General features: G+C 35.7%; 1 protein-coding gene and 1 pseudogene across 1 annotated transcript in view; one reads left to right on the forward strand and one right to left on the reverse strand.

The window, feature by feature from the left end:
• Positions 1–16,260, forward strand: part of PLD5 (phospholipase D family member 5) — a 270,932-nt gene that overhangs the window by 140,938 nt on the left and 113,734 nt on the right. The gene's annotated exons all lie outside the window — the stretch shown is intronic.
• Positions 2,135–2,219, reverse strand: LOC149750451 (small nucleolar RNA U3; annotated as a pseudogene).

A 16,260-nucleotide genomic window follows, 5' to 3' on the forward strand; every position in this document is an offset into this window, starting at 1 on the left:
CAGTTGAGTATGATGTTAGCTGTGGGTTTTCATAATGGCCTTTAATATGTTGAGGTGTGTTCCCTCTATACCCATTTTGTTGAGAACTTTTATTATAAATAGATGGTGAATTTTGTCATATCACCTACAGAGATGATCCTATAATTTGTATCCTTCTTGTTGTGTGTGTGGTGTGTCATGCTGATTGACTTGCAGATATTGAATCATCCTTGCATCCCTGGAATAAATCTCACTTGATCATAGTGCATGATTCTTTTAATATATTGTTGAATTTGCTTTCCTAATATTTTGTTGAAGATTTTTACATCTGTGTTTAACAGGGATATTGGGCAGTAGTTTTCTTTTTTTGTGGTATCTTTATCTGGTTTTGGTATCAGAGTAATGGTGGTCTTGGAGAAGGAGTTTAGAAGGCTGCCCTACTTTTCAATTTTTTGGAGTAGTTTGAGAAGGATAGGTATTAACTCTTCTTTAAATGTTTGGTGGAATTTGCGTATGAAGCTGTCTGGTCCTGAACTTTTGTTTGTCAGGAGGGTTTTGTTTACTAATACAATTTCATTTCTAGTAATTCATCTGTTCTTATTTTCTATTTCTTCCCAATTCAGTCTTAGAAGATTGTATAGTTTCAGGAATGTGTCCATTTCTTCTAGCTTGTCCAGTTTTGGATGTATAATTTTTTGTAGTAATCTCTTATGATCCTTTATATTTCTGTGGTGTTCGTTTTAACTTCTCCTGTTTTATTTCTGATTTTATTTGGGCCCTCTCTCTTTTTTTCTTGGTGAGTTTGGCTAAAGGTTTATCAATTTTGTTTATCTTTTCAAAGAACTGCCTTTATTTTTATTGATCTTTTCTATTTCTTTTAGCCTGTATTTAATTTATTTCTGCTCTGATCTCTGTTATTTCTTTCCTTCTACTAACTTTGGGCATTGCTTATTCTTCTTTTTCTAGTTCCTTTAGGTATAAGGTTAGATTGTTTATTTGAGATTTCCATTATTTCCTGAGGTAGACTTGTGTTGCTATAAACTTCCCTCTTAGAACTGCTTTTACTGCCACCTGTAGATTTTGGAATGTTGTCTTTCTGTTTTCATTTGTCTTAAGGTATTTTTTAATTTTCTCTTTGATTTCTTTATTGACCCATTGGTTGTTTAGTAACATGTTGTTTAACCTCCATTTGTTTGTGTTTTTTTCATTTTCTTCTTGTAATTAATTTCTAGTTTCATACCATTGTGGTTGGAAAACATGCTTGGTATGCTTTCCATCTTCTCACATTTATTGACTTTTTGTAGTTTAACATGTGATCTATCCTGGAGAATGTTCAGTGAACACTTGAAAAAATGTGTATGCTTCTGTTTTGTTTTGGGATGGAATGTTCTCTATATATTTATTAAGTTAATTTGGTCTACTGTTTGTTTTAGGTCAATGTTTCCTTATTGGTTTTCTTTCTGGATGATCTAGCCATTGGTGTAACTGGGAGATTAAAGTTCCCTACTATTATTGCTGTACTATCAATTTCTCCCTTTATCTCTGTTAATATTTGCTTCATGTATTTATATGCCTCTATTTGGGGTGAATATATATTTACAATTGTTATATCTTCTTGGATTGATCTCTTGATCATTTTGTAATGCTCTTCTTTGTCTCTTGTTACAGTCTTTGTTTTAAAGTCTATTTTGTCTGATATAAATATTGCTATCCCAGCTTTCTTTTCATTTCCATTTGCATGGAATATCTTTTTACATCCCTTCACTGTCAGTCTGTATGTGTCTTTAGATCTGAAGTGAGTCAGTTTTAGGCAGCATATGTATTATATATATATATATATATCATATATATGAGATATATCATATATATGAGACATATCATACATGTCATATATATGATATATATCACATATATATCATATATGAGATATATCATATATATGATATATATGTGATATATATCATATATATCATATATATATATTCAGTATTTATCCATTTAGCCACCCTATCTCTTTTGATTGGAACATTTAGTACATTTACATTTAAAGTAATTATTGATGGGTATGTGCTTATTGCTATTTTGTTAATTGTTTTTGCAGTTCTCTGTTTCTTTCCTTTCTGTTCTCTTCCATTGTGATTTGATTACTTTGTTTAGGGTTGTCTTTGCTGGTGCTCTACTCATTCAGAGAAATTTCTCTAGTAATGAGCTATAGAAATGATCTCTGATAGTATAGTCTTCAGATAACTGTTTTCGGACATAAAAAAATTTATCTCTAGTATGGCTCTTTATTTAAATTCTTTTAGGTAGTTAAGGAAAAGGTAAAAAAACAAAACAACAACAACAAAAAAATCTCTTCCCGCATCTGTTAGGCCTTTATTGCCTTTAGTTCAAAATAATTTACATGTCAAAGTAGCATATTTTGTGATCACATATTCTGCTCCCTGTGTCCTGCCTTTGAAATTTTCCCAAGATATTTCATAGTCTAGAAGTTGAGTTGGTAGATTGCTCCATCTCATTTAACCAGTCTCTTAGCCTTTACAATAGGTCAGATCATTTAAACTCACTTCAGACAAGCAGTCAGGTATTTAATTAGAGACATTTCTATGTAAATAAAAGAAAAAGAGTGGTTATTGATTAAAGCAGACTATAATCCCAGTTTCTGATTTCTGAGGGTAGCCAGTCAAGAATATTTCTAACTGTCATGCTCAAAACGTCTTCAGGTGGAGACAGGGCAGACAGTGGCAATCTGACAGATTTTTCTGGTTTGCAGTTTGAATGTCTCTGGTGATCTTTCTCAGTGACCCACACAACAACAGGCATGAAAATTGTCTATATGTGAGCTGTGTTGATTTCTCTGAAGTTTATCAAGTTGTCCAAATTCAACTTGTGTGGCTTCAGAAAAATAGAAGTTTTAGTTCTTAATGAATCCAAATCAGAAGAGTAGTAGAAAAATTGGAAATATTAATTTGGACAATTGTATTCAAATATTGGTGAGAAGAAGAATTCAGGGTCCAGTTAGTTCACAGGTAAGAAACAAAGCCTCACAGATAAGCAGCAGCACCAGAATCTGATATCCATAAAAGATTACTGTATTACTGAAACTTAATTTTTTCTCTCTATAATTAACCCCATTTTTATCAAAGATAATTACATTAAGACTAGTTTGTTTGCAGATTAAGTCTAACTTCAGTAAATTTGTCCTCATTATTTACATAAGTGCAGCAGGAGTAGTGATGGACCATATAGGCTCTTTTAAGTTGGCTTTGCTGGAACTTTTCATAAGGAATCTCCAGATTGAACTTTTAAAAGCCTCTCAAGGTTAGTAAGCCAAGCCCAGGACTTGTCATCAGACTTCACATTTAATATCTGTAGATATGGCTGAATTCCTCTCTTCTTGAGGTCCCGAAAATATCCTGAGGTTCCTGGGCCTGCTGGGATATGATCTTCCTTACCTACCTGGTAAGGCTGCCAGGAACCCTGTAAGCAAGATATCAAGTCAATTTTTCTAGTTTCTGAAAGCTAGCTGATCATATCTGAGTCTGTGTGTATCTCTCTCAAATGTGACATTCCAGTCAAAACCTTGGTAATAAAACCAGTGTTTCCAACTGAGTCCTGTTACAAGGAGAACAAATTCTTTTTGAACTTATACAAATAACTATATTGCTATGAAAAGAAGAATTCTCACTGAGAGTTTCTAAATTCCAGAGGGATCAGGTAGGGAGAAAAAGCAATTGTTTCATCTTCATTCATAAAGGTATACTTTACCAAGTTGCCCTAAGTTATTGGTAGCTTCAGAGAAAAAAAGTGTCCTTAAATTTGGGAAAATAACACATTAAAGAACCAGCAGTGTTTCAAACAAAAATGTCATAAATATTATAATCATCCTCTTCAGTTCATTTAGCTCCATGTAGTTAATATTTGTTCTGATTGAATCTAGTTTTTCCATTAGCTCTGGAAATTCTTACCCAGTTAAATTTAATGATTTTCAAGTTACCAGAAACCTATATTCTAGAGTACTTGTCAGAGTTATTTTCATGAATCTCTCAAGGTGAAGCACTTTTGCAGAACACTTTTGCAAATGCATCAGAGTAAAACAATAACTGTCTGTAAATGATAAAAGATTTAAAATTTGGCATGGTTAAAAATCTGATTAGAGTTCTTACAATGCAGTAACAAGGAAATTTGGTTATTTCTATGACACACATTCCAAGATAATAACCAGAATTACAAGTGATAATATTGTACAAGGACATATCAGAATTTTAGGAAATTCATATAATTTCTAGAACACTTATAATATGTACCTATACAAAGAAAACATAAAGAAAGCTTAGCATCACTTATTTGACAATGTTTTCCATGTAATTGAACATATCAAATAAGCCTAGTTAGCTTAGCATCTCTCCTCGAACTTCGTCTTTTTTTAATAAGCAGAGAGAACAAATCTTTTGTTCCAGGTGCCTTCCAGATAATCCCAAAGTTAGTTTGAGGTCAAAAATCTTTATTTAAACTTTATTTATAATTTGATTTTGAGAAGTTTGTCAAAAATACCAAAAGGTTTTGGACACTTGACCAAATAAGATCACAGTACTTAATTATCCATTTTACAAAAATGATAAAAAGATTTAGAAGGCAAATATAAAAGCTTACATAGTTCTGAGCAAAAACAACCTATTTTAATATCAAGAGTCTCTGTTTACTTAAGTAATCAAAGACCTGATGATAAAAGTAACATGAAGGACAGAAAATCATTTTTATAAAACACAAAATATTTGATTCCTAGGCATATTACTTAAAAGGTAAAAGAAAACAAACAAACAAAAAAACTCAATGTTTTATTAAGAGCAGACCAATAATCGGAGAAAACTTGTCCTTTTTACAGAGAGAGAAAATCAAATTCTAATTTTGTACCAGTGTACTTTTGATAGTAAAATTTATTTAACTTTTAACTTAATTAAGTCCATTTCAATCATAGCCAGCTTGATCACACGTAAAATTCCTTTTCCAAGATTCCTTTTTCATAAACCTTGTACAATTTTCTATGTCCATTTTAGTTTGTACCTTGCTCTCTTTTCCATTCTGAAATAACAACTTTACTTTAGGACAAAAATTACTTTCTTTTTCCTCAACAAAAATTCATCTCCATCTGTCATACCTTTCTTTTAGCCAAAAGCACACATATAGAGATACTTTTTTGCATATAAAGATGTTTTCTTATCATTTCTAGTAGTTTTAATTACTTGTATTAATTAGAATTCTTAGCCCTTAGACATGAATTTCTAGTGAAAACTAAGATGCTAGCAATGGTGAACTGTTACACTCGCCTTCTTTAGATTGGCAAATTTATGAATAGATTTTATAATTTCTAGAAACGAATTCTTCTTCATAGTACAGTTTTTCAATATGGCAAAATACATGTTTACTAATATATCCAAATATCTTTAGTTTGTCTTTAAAAGGAAACCAAAAGTGGACAAATCTATTTCAATAATTAATATTTCTGTGTTTTATCTTATTTGAAAATGTTCTAGATATTTAATGAATCTCTCTCCATTTAACTTAGAAAAATTCCAAAGGTGTAAGTTACCAAAGAGACTTGAGAAACCATTTAAATAGGCATATCATAAAACATAATTACTGTAGAAAAAGTTCACTTTTAAATTCTTATCTCACCTACATCTATCTAATTCACTTGTTTTCAGCAATTTTACTTTGATTACTCATGAAACTTTCATGAGACATTAAAGCAGTTAGCCATCATCTTAAGTTGTTTTTCTTGCTGACAAATTTTATACAGATAACATGAGCTTATTTGACTTTTATTTAACCTTGGTAGAATAAAAGTATTAATGCTGATAACTCTAAACACTTATCTGTATTAATTAAACTAACATACTTAAACTAGCTTTTATTTACTGAAAATTATCTTAGATTATGTGAACTTGAAAAACATTTGGGTTAGTTTCTATATTTTTGAAAATTTTAGGAATACTTAATTCATAAGTGTTTAATTTTAAGCCAATTAAATAGAGCTCTTTTACAAATTAATGTTGGCATATTATACATATGCATATAAAATTACATACACACACACACGCATGCATATGTTACTGAATTCAGGTTTGGCTGCTTGCCACTCAAAAGCCAATACTTGAGAGGCAAGTGTTGGTAGAAAGGAAAGTTGCTGAAGTCGGAGAGACATCATTCTGTGGAGAAGGTGGACTCATGTCCCCAAACCAAATTCAGTGATTCTGTTCAGCCATGACAGTTTTTAAAGGGAAAAAAGGGGAAGTAATCTCAGTTAACCATTGAGGCAGAAGGTTAGGTTCTGCCTTTTCTATTGTGTGCAGGCAGGCTCACTGACTCCTCATGATCTTTCTTCAGATGTTATCTCTTCTGTGTGGTCAGCCTGCAGCGTTGCTAAGGGGACCTGCTGGGAGTAAAGAGCTAGTCATTCTTTACTTAATTCTTCATTCCTACTTCTTTTAATCTAGGAAAAGAATCAACAGGTTAGGCAAGGCATTGTGTGCATTCAGTAGAGCAAAAGTCAGGAGTTAGGTTAAATGTTGCCCAGTGATTTCATTTCTGTAAGCTTTGAGGGGAACATAAATGGGCAAATAGGAAAGGGGCAAAAAAGCTGCTTACCAATCCCCATTTGTCAAATGTCATTCCATTTCTATGGGACTAGGGGTGAAGGTCTGTCTTCTGTAACTTCTTTATGCTGACATAGGGTGCTGTATTCTCAGAGTGGAAGATGTCGACATGCTCTCTTTGCTGACAGTTTTAGTTGCCTGCTTACACATGTGGGCAGAGCAAGCTATAATTATTTTGATGCTCACAAAGATATAGATTATTATGAGCAATAATATTAATCCCATTCTCTTGAGTCCAGTTCTTGGAACTGTGCTAGCCATAGATTCAGTACTGCTCAAGATGGAGCAGCTTATGTCATGGCTAAAGTCTGTGACTTCTTTGTCCTAATTATTAACTACTTGAGCCTGCTCTTTTGTGATTCAGGGAGGCCTTGGAGAATTCAGCTTTTCTACAAACAAGAGGCAGGGGACGTGGAGGGGCCTTTGTGCTTGTGGGGAGAGGCACAGTGTTCTGCTCAGTTTCACATAGACATACGTAAACATGCAGACAGAAACAGAGATCCTATAGCTTCTGTTCCAGAATTTTAGCTATGAATCAGGTACAACAATATAAAACTCACTAGTTTAGATAAACAGCAGTTGGAATAAGTTGTTTACCCACTCAGGTGGCTAAAGCTTTTTACTACTTGTGAAGATTTTTAAGATTTGTATTTGCCTTGACAAGTAATCTAATGGAGGCTGTGGATGAGCTTGGGGTAAGGGAGCTTTTATAGCAGTTTGTATTTTAAAAAGCCTCTTTCCCTCCCATTTTTGTCTTTGGTTTCTTGCAAGTATGGCTTTGTTTTAGTTATTTCCTGAGTTGTTTGCATTTTAAAGACATGGTAAGATTTACATCTTCAAAGAACCAAGAGATAATGTAAGTTTTTTCCTAGGAGTTTTGAGGTACATTTCTTTATTATCAGGGTAATCACTATTAAAATTGTTCCTTCATTTTAGAACAATTCAATGTCCCGATCTTTTACAATATCTACAAGTATTTTGAAGTGAATAGGGGAGTTTTGGGGTATGGTAAATACAGGTAGGTTTTGAATTGTTTCTGAACTGCAGTTCTGGTTTTGTGAAGATTTGTAAAGTAAGTACAGTTGCTGTTAATTCCTCAAGAATTGGGTTTCAGCATACATAATATCAAGGGGCTTATCTGGCCAACCAACTGCATTATCTTCAATTTGCTGCTTTATATCATGGAGAAGTTTTTCAACTAAAATGGAAACCAAAAAATTTCTATATCTTGGAGCCTCAGGGTTTAATGCAGTATGCCTTTGTTAAGTCTGTATAAAGCATTTTAACAAAGGCCTTCTTTCTGAGTGCACACTTCAACCTTGGACCAGTTGATCTTAGAAGGGAAAGCTTCTGCTAATGTTTTTATCAACCCCTGAATATCAGCCTCAAGCTGAGCTATTTCCTGATCATTTGCAGGAAACCCCTGAAAAGGAAACTAAGAACACCCCTTAGTTGCCAAACAAAGTCCCTGTGAATTAGGTTGTGAATAGCCATTCATATTTTTAATTTCTCTTTAAATTTGGTAGGATCTTCTAAAAGTGGAGGTAAAAAGGACTTTATAATTTAAAAGATCTGCTTCTGGCCAGGGGACATGAATTCCTTGGGTGGGGTCAAGGGTTTATTTGCAAAGGACATTGAATAGGAAAGCCTGAGGGTGGCAGAGCCTGATTATAGGACCCACAAAGCAAGCTTTACTGCCCATCTCAGGTGCTTCTGCTAAATACACTTCCTGGTTTTCAGTATTTACATGAGTAACCTATATACTGGAAGGCTGGAGTGCTCTCTGTAAATCTTGTAAGAAGAGGGAAGTTAATATAGGCAGCTGGGTGTTTATGGGATTTTTCTGCGGAAGGTGGAGGAGTTTGGGGAACTAAGGGAATTTGCTGAGAAGACAGGCCCAGATTCCAAGAAGAATTTATGTTGGATGTGGACTTTAAATTTTGTTCTACATCTAATCTCTGTTCTTTCATCTTGTTAAGGGAGTCCCAGCGGCTAGCTGCAGTACTTCTTTGTATACACTTTTCAACTTGGTTTTTCCATAGGTACCAATAAGATAATTATTTAGGAAGAGAGCCCTTTAAAAACTTTCTTTTAAATATAGCCAATTTAAAGAATCCATTGTCTGGTCATTAAATGAGTAGAATCATATTAATCTTGATAGGGACTCAAGCTAGTAGGCCTTTTTTATGGCTTAACCATGAATGCAAGAGGCATCCTAAAGAAAGTGCAAAAGATGCAGCCCTCCCAAAATCCAGAAAGTTCACTTCCAGAGTTAGTCTACAAAAACAAAGACCTTTGTTGTCAGAGATTTAAGAATGGTGTAGCGCAAATGGTGTCTCCAGTGTCTACAGGAACATGAGGCGGAACCAATCACAGACCCACTAATCTATGACACCAGGCAGGCGCTACTGGAATGGGATTTTTCCAGCACTAAAAAGGCAGTGAGGGGCTTCCCTGGTGGCACAGTGGTTGAGAGTCTGCCTGCCGATGCAGGGGACGCAGGTTCGTGCCCTGGTCCGGGAAGATCCCACATGCCGTAGAGCGGCTGGGCCTGTGGGCCATGGCCGCTGAGCCTGCGCGTCCGGAGCCTGTGCTCCTCAATGGGAGAGGCCACAACAGTGAGAGACCTGCGTACCACAAAAAAAAAAAAAGGCAGTGAAAGTTGAGATAACAAAGACCCCTTGTGGACTGGGACCACTTATGACAGACTTCCCAGAGAGCAGGCACAGCCAGACAAAGGGAATGCTGCTTGTGAATTATGTCTTAGAATCCCAGTCTATTCAACTGTGGTCACCAGACACACACCAGCGCATACACCTTCTGTATATGGAGACGACAAGAGAAAATACTCCCACTGGTCACAAAGCTTTCTGGATGTATAACAAGACAAAAGGAAAACCTTATCCGGTTTTTACATAGGGGACTCACAGCAGAGTTTGTCTAAGCAGACGTCAATCTTGGGAGAATCATGAACTCTGTGAGGCCAGCTTGAACAGCAGGTTTATAGGGCCTACATCTGCATTCTACCCTGTGGTTTTCCTCCTTTTGACAAATTACACAAATCAGAGAAAAATAAAAACACTGATCATCTCTGGGAGGAAAGAGACCAGTAGGAAACAAGAGTACTCATAACAAATCTTTTCCAAAGTCACTAAGCCAAAGGAACTAGTTCACACAAATATTTTCTTCTGCTAATTTAAATTTAGAAAAAGAAAAGGACTCCCACCACTCTTGCTTCCACCAGACCCTATAGGCAGAGAGAGATCCAGGAGAGAGACTGATTTGGCATGAATTCTGATTATCTGTCAGAGGTCCCAGGACCTCTCAGCTGCAGTACCCCCAGGCAAGCAGTGTCCAGCCAGTCGGGAGCCCCACAGTGGATGCCAAAACTCTAGGTAAGGAAATCTTTTCCCTTCTTTTGCTAGTCTAATAATTAAATTGACGTAAGACAGATTAACAGGAGAAAATGTACATGTGGGAACCCCAGAGATATGAGGCTCCCCAAAAGCCATCCTGAGCTAAGGAGAAGAATGTAAGGGTCTGGTAATTCATAGGGAAGGAAGAGAAATCACAGGAAGATGGGAAGAGCAAATGTTTACTAAACAAATGCTTGCCCTGCCATGCAGATAAGCCTTTCTAATATAAAAAGTTTTCTCTGGTAATAGCTCCCTTCCCGGCACAGGCTCCCTGTCTAAATTCTTTTAGGCAATTAAGGGAGAGGCAAAAATAAAAATAAAAATAAAAAAACTTACCAGACAGACTTTTTACTTTCTCTGAAAAATTTAGTTTCTATCTTCCTCTATAGTTAATTCCCCATTTCTTTGTTTCTCTTATAGCAAAGTGTTTGGAATGAGTTATCAATACTTGCTCTACTTCTTTGCCTAACAATTCTTCCTGAGTCCGTTAGGCCTTGATTGCCTTCAGCTCATAATAATACACGTCCCAAAGTGGCGTATTTGGGAGTCTTCATTATTTTTGCAGGATCAGACAATGTTATAATTCACTTACCCACTCCCTTGTTATTTTTATTTCAATAATTTTAAAAGAAAACAAAAGTTGGAGAAATAAGTTTAAGAGAATTCTACTCAGCTTCACCCTGTTCTGTGGTTAATGGTTGGAAGGGTCATCTGACCCTTGCTTGCCTGTGTAAAAAGAACAACAACAACTTTTCTATATTCTGGATTCTTTTTAAAAATGTTTTGATTGGGGTATCAAAGCTGTCAACTTGAAGTTTCAATAGGTTGTGTGAGCCAAATTCTTTCTTGTCAGTTTTTAACCCAGGGGATATTTCACAACTGTGATAACATTTTTCTAATAAAAGCATTGAGATGAAGGTATTCTTATTGAAAAAAGAATGGTCATTATAGCATATGTATAGGTTAGCCAGTCCACCCCCCATCAACCAATGATTAACCCATATTTTTATAAGCAGGTGATGTTTTTCCCAGGGTATTTTATCTTTGTCATAGAACAGTTTATGAAAATTTTTTTCAGAAACTCTATTTAGTTGCAGAAGAAAAGATTTTGTCAGAGTTTTTCAGGATAAGTAGTATTTTCCGGAAGCTCTAGGGTTAGATTTTAAGCCCTCTGAGACATTTCTTTTAACTCATCACAAAAAGGCACTTGTGCATGTGCTTGAAGATATGTGTAATCTGAAAGTCAAAATTATGCAAAATTGAATCTTGGTTTAAATATTTTCTTCCACACAAATCAGGATACAGTAGGGGTTTTCTGAATAAGTGTTTCCCATTCTCCCCACAGGTAGCCACAATCTGAATTAGACATAGTGCATCCTTAACAACGTGCCTATGTGGGAAGTGTATGACAGATATCCCTGGGTCAATGGTCAGTACTGTCCTTCATGGAAGGGTAAACAGGACACCCACAACTTTCAAATATAGCACCAAGCAGGACAGCCATTGCCCACCACCCAGATCACCATTAGTGTTCAATGGGCCTCTCCAAAACAAAAACCAAACCAAACCAAACAAAAAATAAACAGCTTTCTTCTGTTACCAAAAAAAACCCTCCTGCAGTGTTAAAAATCTTTCTTCTTTTAACCCGTTCTAAGTCATGCAGCCAATCCTCACTGATTTATACAGACTGTGTGTCATTGCATGAAGCTCTAGTTCTCATTCCATATGTTTTTCTTTTCTTTTTTTAATTGAGATATAATTGACATATAACATTATATTAGTTTCAAGTGTACAACATAATGATTTGATACAGTTAACCATTGAACAGCTCCAGGGTTAGGGGCACTGACCCCTCTGCTGTTGAAAATCTGTGTATAACTTTACAGTCAGTATTTTTTGTCCATGGTAGTGCATCTGTGGTTTCAATTAACTGAAGATCATGTAGTACTGTAGGATTTATTGGAAAAAATCTGAGTATAAGTGGACCTGCACAGTTCAAACCCATGTTGTTCATGTGTCAACTGTGTTGTGATCACCACAATAAGTCTAGTTAACATTCATCACCAGACATACCTACAATTTTTTTTCTCATGTTAAGAGCTTTTAAGATCTACTCTTTTAGCAACTTTCAAATATGCAATACAGCATTATTAACTATAGTCATCATGCTATATATTACATCCCATGACTTATTTATTTTATAACTGGGAGTTTGTACCTTTACACCCCCTTCACCCACTTTACCCACCTCCCATCCACCCACCTCTGGCAACCACCAATCTGTTCTCTGTATCCATGAGCTTAGTTTTTTGCTTTTGTTTTTTGGGAATGTTTTCATTTGTTTCATATATAAGTGAGATCATACAGTATTTGTGTTTCTCTGTCTGACTTATTTCACTTAGCATAATGCCCTCAAGGTCCATCCATGTTGTCGCAAATGGCAGGATTTCTTTCTTTTGACTGAAAATATTTCATTGTGTATATATACCACATTTTCTCTATCCATTCATCCATCAGTGGACACTTAGGTTGATTCCATATCTTGGCTATTGTAAATAATGCTCCAGTGAATATGGGGATGCAGATATCTTTTCTAGTTAGTGTTTTTGTTTCCTTCAGAAAAAACCTAGAAGTGAAATACCTAGGTCATATGGTAGTTGTATTTTTAATTTTTTGAGAAATCTTCATACTCTTTCCCATAGTGACTGCACCAAATTACATTCCCACCAACAGTGCACAAGCGTTTCCTTTTCTCCACATCCTCACCAACACATGCTATTTCTTCTTTTTGATAATTGCCATTCTAACAAGTGTGAGGTGATATTTCATTGTGGTTTTATGTGCATATTCTTGGTGATTAGTGATGTTGAACATCTTTTCATATACCTACTAACCATCTACATGTCTTCTTTAGAAATATGTTTATTCAACTCATCTGCCCATTTTTAATCAGATTGTTGGTGGCGGGAGTTGCTATTGAGCTGTATGAGTTCTTTACATATTTTGGATATTAACCCCTTATTGTATATATGATTTGCAAATATTTTCTCCCATTTGGTAGGTTGCTTTTTCATTTTGTTCATGATCTTCTTTACTATGCAGAAGTTTTTTAGTTTGTTGTAGTCCCTCTTGTTTTTTTTTGCTTTTGTTGCCTTTACTTTTGGCATCAAACCCAAAACATCATTACCAAGGCAGATGTTAGGAGCATGCCACCTGTGTTTTTTTCTATGAGTTTTATGGTTTCAGGTCTTATGTTAAAGTATTTAATCCATTCTGAGTTCATATTTGTGTATAAAGTCCATAGTCCAGTTTCATTCTTTTATGTCTGGCTGTCCAGTTCACAATGCCATTTATTGAAGAAACTGTCCTTTCCCCTTTGTATATTCTTGGTTCCTTTGTCATAAATTAGTTGACCATATATATGTGGGTTTATTTCTGGGCTCTATTCTCTTTCATCCATATGTTTTTAATACTGGAAAGTAGTTGGACCAAAAATCACTTAACTTATATTACTTTGTTTCTCTTGTAATCACTGCCTGAAGCATTTTCTTTTATTAATTAGAGGAGCTGCTTTTTAAAAAATATCTCCATTTTCCTTTATAACACATAATTACACCTGCTTTCTTTTTCTCTGTCTCAAAGATCCTGATGTCTTCTCTCTTATTATTCCTGACTTTCATTTTCTTTCCATGGTCTTGGAACAGTTCCCATTTCAAATTTCCAAGTTTCTCATGCTGAAGGAATATTAGGGGCCTCATTATGTTACACACTGAGGTTTTTGATGGGTACAGTGCGCCAATATTAATCATGAAGATTTTAACATTAAAAGCTGAATATTCTTTGTGGGTTATGTCACATGATTGATTTGCCATATGCTTAAGTGGATTGTCTGATTTCTTAGTAAGTTTTGAAGGAAAGACACATCTAAAGGTGATCCATTCATTGATTTGTTCATTCAATAGATACTTATTGAATGCCCCTGAGTGGGGGTAAGTCAGAAGTCTTTATTACCTTTATAAGGCTTACAACCTAGCAAGGAAGACAAATGCTAAACAAGAAATGATTCTTGTGATGAGTATGTCTAAAAGGGAACTTCACAGAGATTTACATTCCCCAGCATTTCCCTCATGTAGGTGCCTCAATCTATTAACTCATTTAGAACTCACAACAACTCTGTAAAAGAGCTCTTTTTTCCATCCCAATCATATAGAAGAGAAAACTGAGGTACAAGAAGCTAAATGACTTGCTCAAGGACACTCAGCTACCAAATGGAAGAAGCAGGATTTGAACCACACAGTCAGATTTTCAGACCACCCAGTTTACACTAGGGATTAACTAGCAATGTCTTCTGTAGAACTTTTCTTTTGGAGCTTTTCTTCCACCTTCTTTCCTCCCCTCCCACTGTCTCCCTTCCAATCTCTAGTTTATTGGTGATAGTTTATTAATGGGACTGGAGTCTGAGAAAGGAATGAACCAGAAGTTGGTCAGGAGCCTATCAGATGCTAGCATGTCTAGGGAGATGAACTAATAGAAAAGGAAGAATAAATTTCTTCTCTGATCTTATTATTTCCTTTCTTTTATTAGCTTTGGGCTTTGCTTGCTCTTCTTTTTCTAGTTTATTTTTTTATTTTTATTTTTTTTTCCGGTACGTGGGCCTCTCACTGTTGTGGCCTCTCCCACCATGGAGCACAGCCTTCAGACGCGCAGGCTCAGCGGCCATGGCTCACGGGCCCAGCCGCTCCGCAGCATGTGGGATCTTCCCGAACTGGGGCATGAACCCGTGTCCCCTGCATTGGCAGGTGGACTCTCGACCACTGCGCCACCAGGGAAGCCCCTTTTTCCAGTTTTTTTAATGAAAATTTAGATTGTTTTCTGAGATTTTTCTTATGTCCTGAGGTAGGCTTGTATCACTGTGAACTTCCCACTTAGGACTGCTTTTGTTGCATCCCATAGATTTTGGAACATTGTGTTTCTATTTTCATTTGTGTCAAGGTGTTTTTAAATTTTCTCTTTGATTTCTTCATTGACCCCTTGGTTGTTTAACAGCACGTTGTTTAGTTTCCATGTGTTTGTTTTTTCCAGCTTTCTTCTTATAATTGATTTCTAGTTTTACACCATTGTGATCACAAAAGATGCATGATATGATTTCACTCTTCAAGTCATTGAGACTTGCTTTGTGGCCTAACATGTGATCTATTCTGGTGAACGTTCCATGTGTATATGAAAAGAACGTGTAGTCTGCTGTTTTGGTATGGAATGTTCCATATATATCTATTAAGTCTATCTGATTTAATGTGTCATTTAAGGCCCAACCCCCAGGCCGCGAACCGGTACAGGAACCGGTCCACACAGCGGGAGGTGAGCAGCGGACGAGCGAGCAAAGTTTCATCTGCTGCTCCCCATCACTCCCCATCACTCGCATTACCACCTGAACCATCTCCCTCCCATCTGTGGAAAAATTGTCTTCCATAAAACTGGTCCCTGGTGCCAGAAATGTTGGGGACTGCTAATTTAAGGTCAATGTTTCCTTAAAGATTTTCTGTCTAGATGGTCCGTCCATTGATGTAAGTAGGGTGTTAAAGTGCTCTACTATTATTGTATTACTGTCGATTTCTCTCCTTATGTCTGTTTATATGTGCTTTATATATTTAGACACTCCCATGAAAGGTGTATAGATGTTTATAAATATTATATCCTCTTGATGGATTGACCCCTTTATCATTATGTAATGCTCTTCTTTGTCTTTTGTTACAGTCCTTGTCTTAAAGTCTATTTTGTCCAATATAAGTATAGCTACCCCAGCTTTCTTTTTATTTCTATTTACATGGAATATCTTTTTCCAGTTTTTCACCTTCAGTCTGTGTGTGTCTTTACATCTGAAATGAGTCTGTTGTAGGCAGCATATATATGGGTCTCCTATTTTATCCATTCATTTACTCTTTGTCTTTTGATTGAAGCATTTAGTCCATTTACATTTAAAATAATTATTGATAGCTATGTACTTATTGGCATTTTGTTAATTGTCATCAGGCCATTTTTGTAGTTCTCCTCTGTTCCTTTCTTCTTCTCTTGCTCTCTTCCCTTGTGCTTTGATGACTTTCTTTAGTGTTGTGTTTGGATTCCTTTCTCTTTATTTTTTGTATATCTATTATAGGTTTTTGGCTTGTGGTTATATGAGGTTCATATATGACAGCAAATGTATATATACA

This window comes from Delphinapterus leucas, chromosome 1 (assembly GCF_059928025.1).
Source record: "Delphinapterus leucas isolate spDelLeu-1000000601 "Yukka" chromosome 1, BTC_Dleu_Yukka2, whole genome shotgun sequence".
Lineage (NCBI taxonomy): Eukaryota > Metazoa > Chordata > Mammalia > Artiodactyla > Monodontidae > Delphinapterus > Delphinapterus leucas.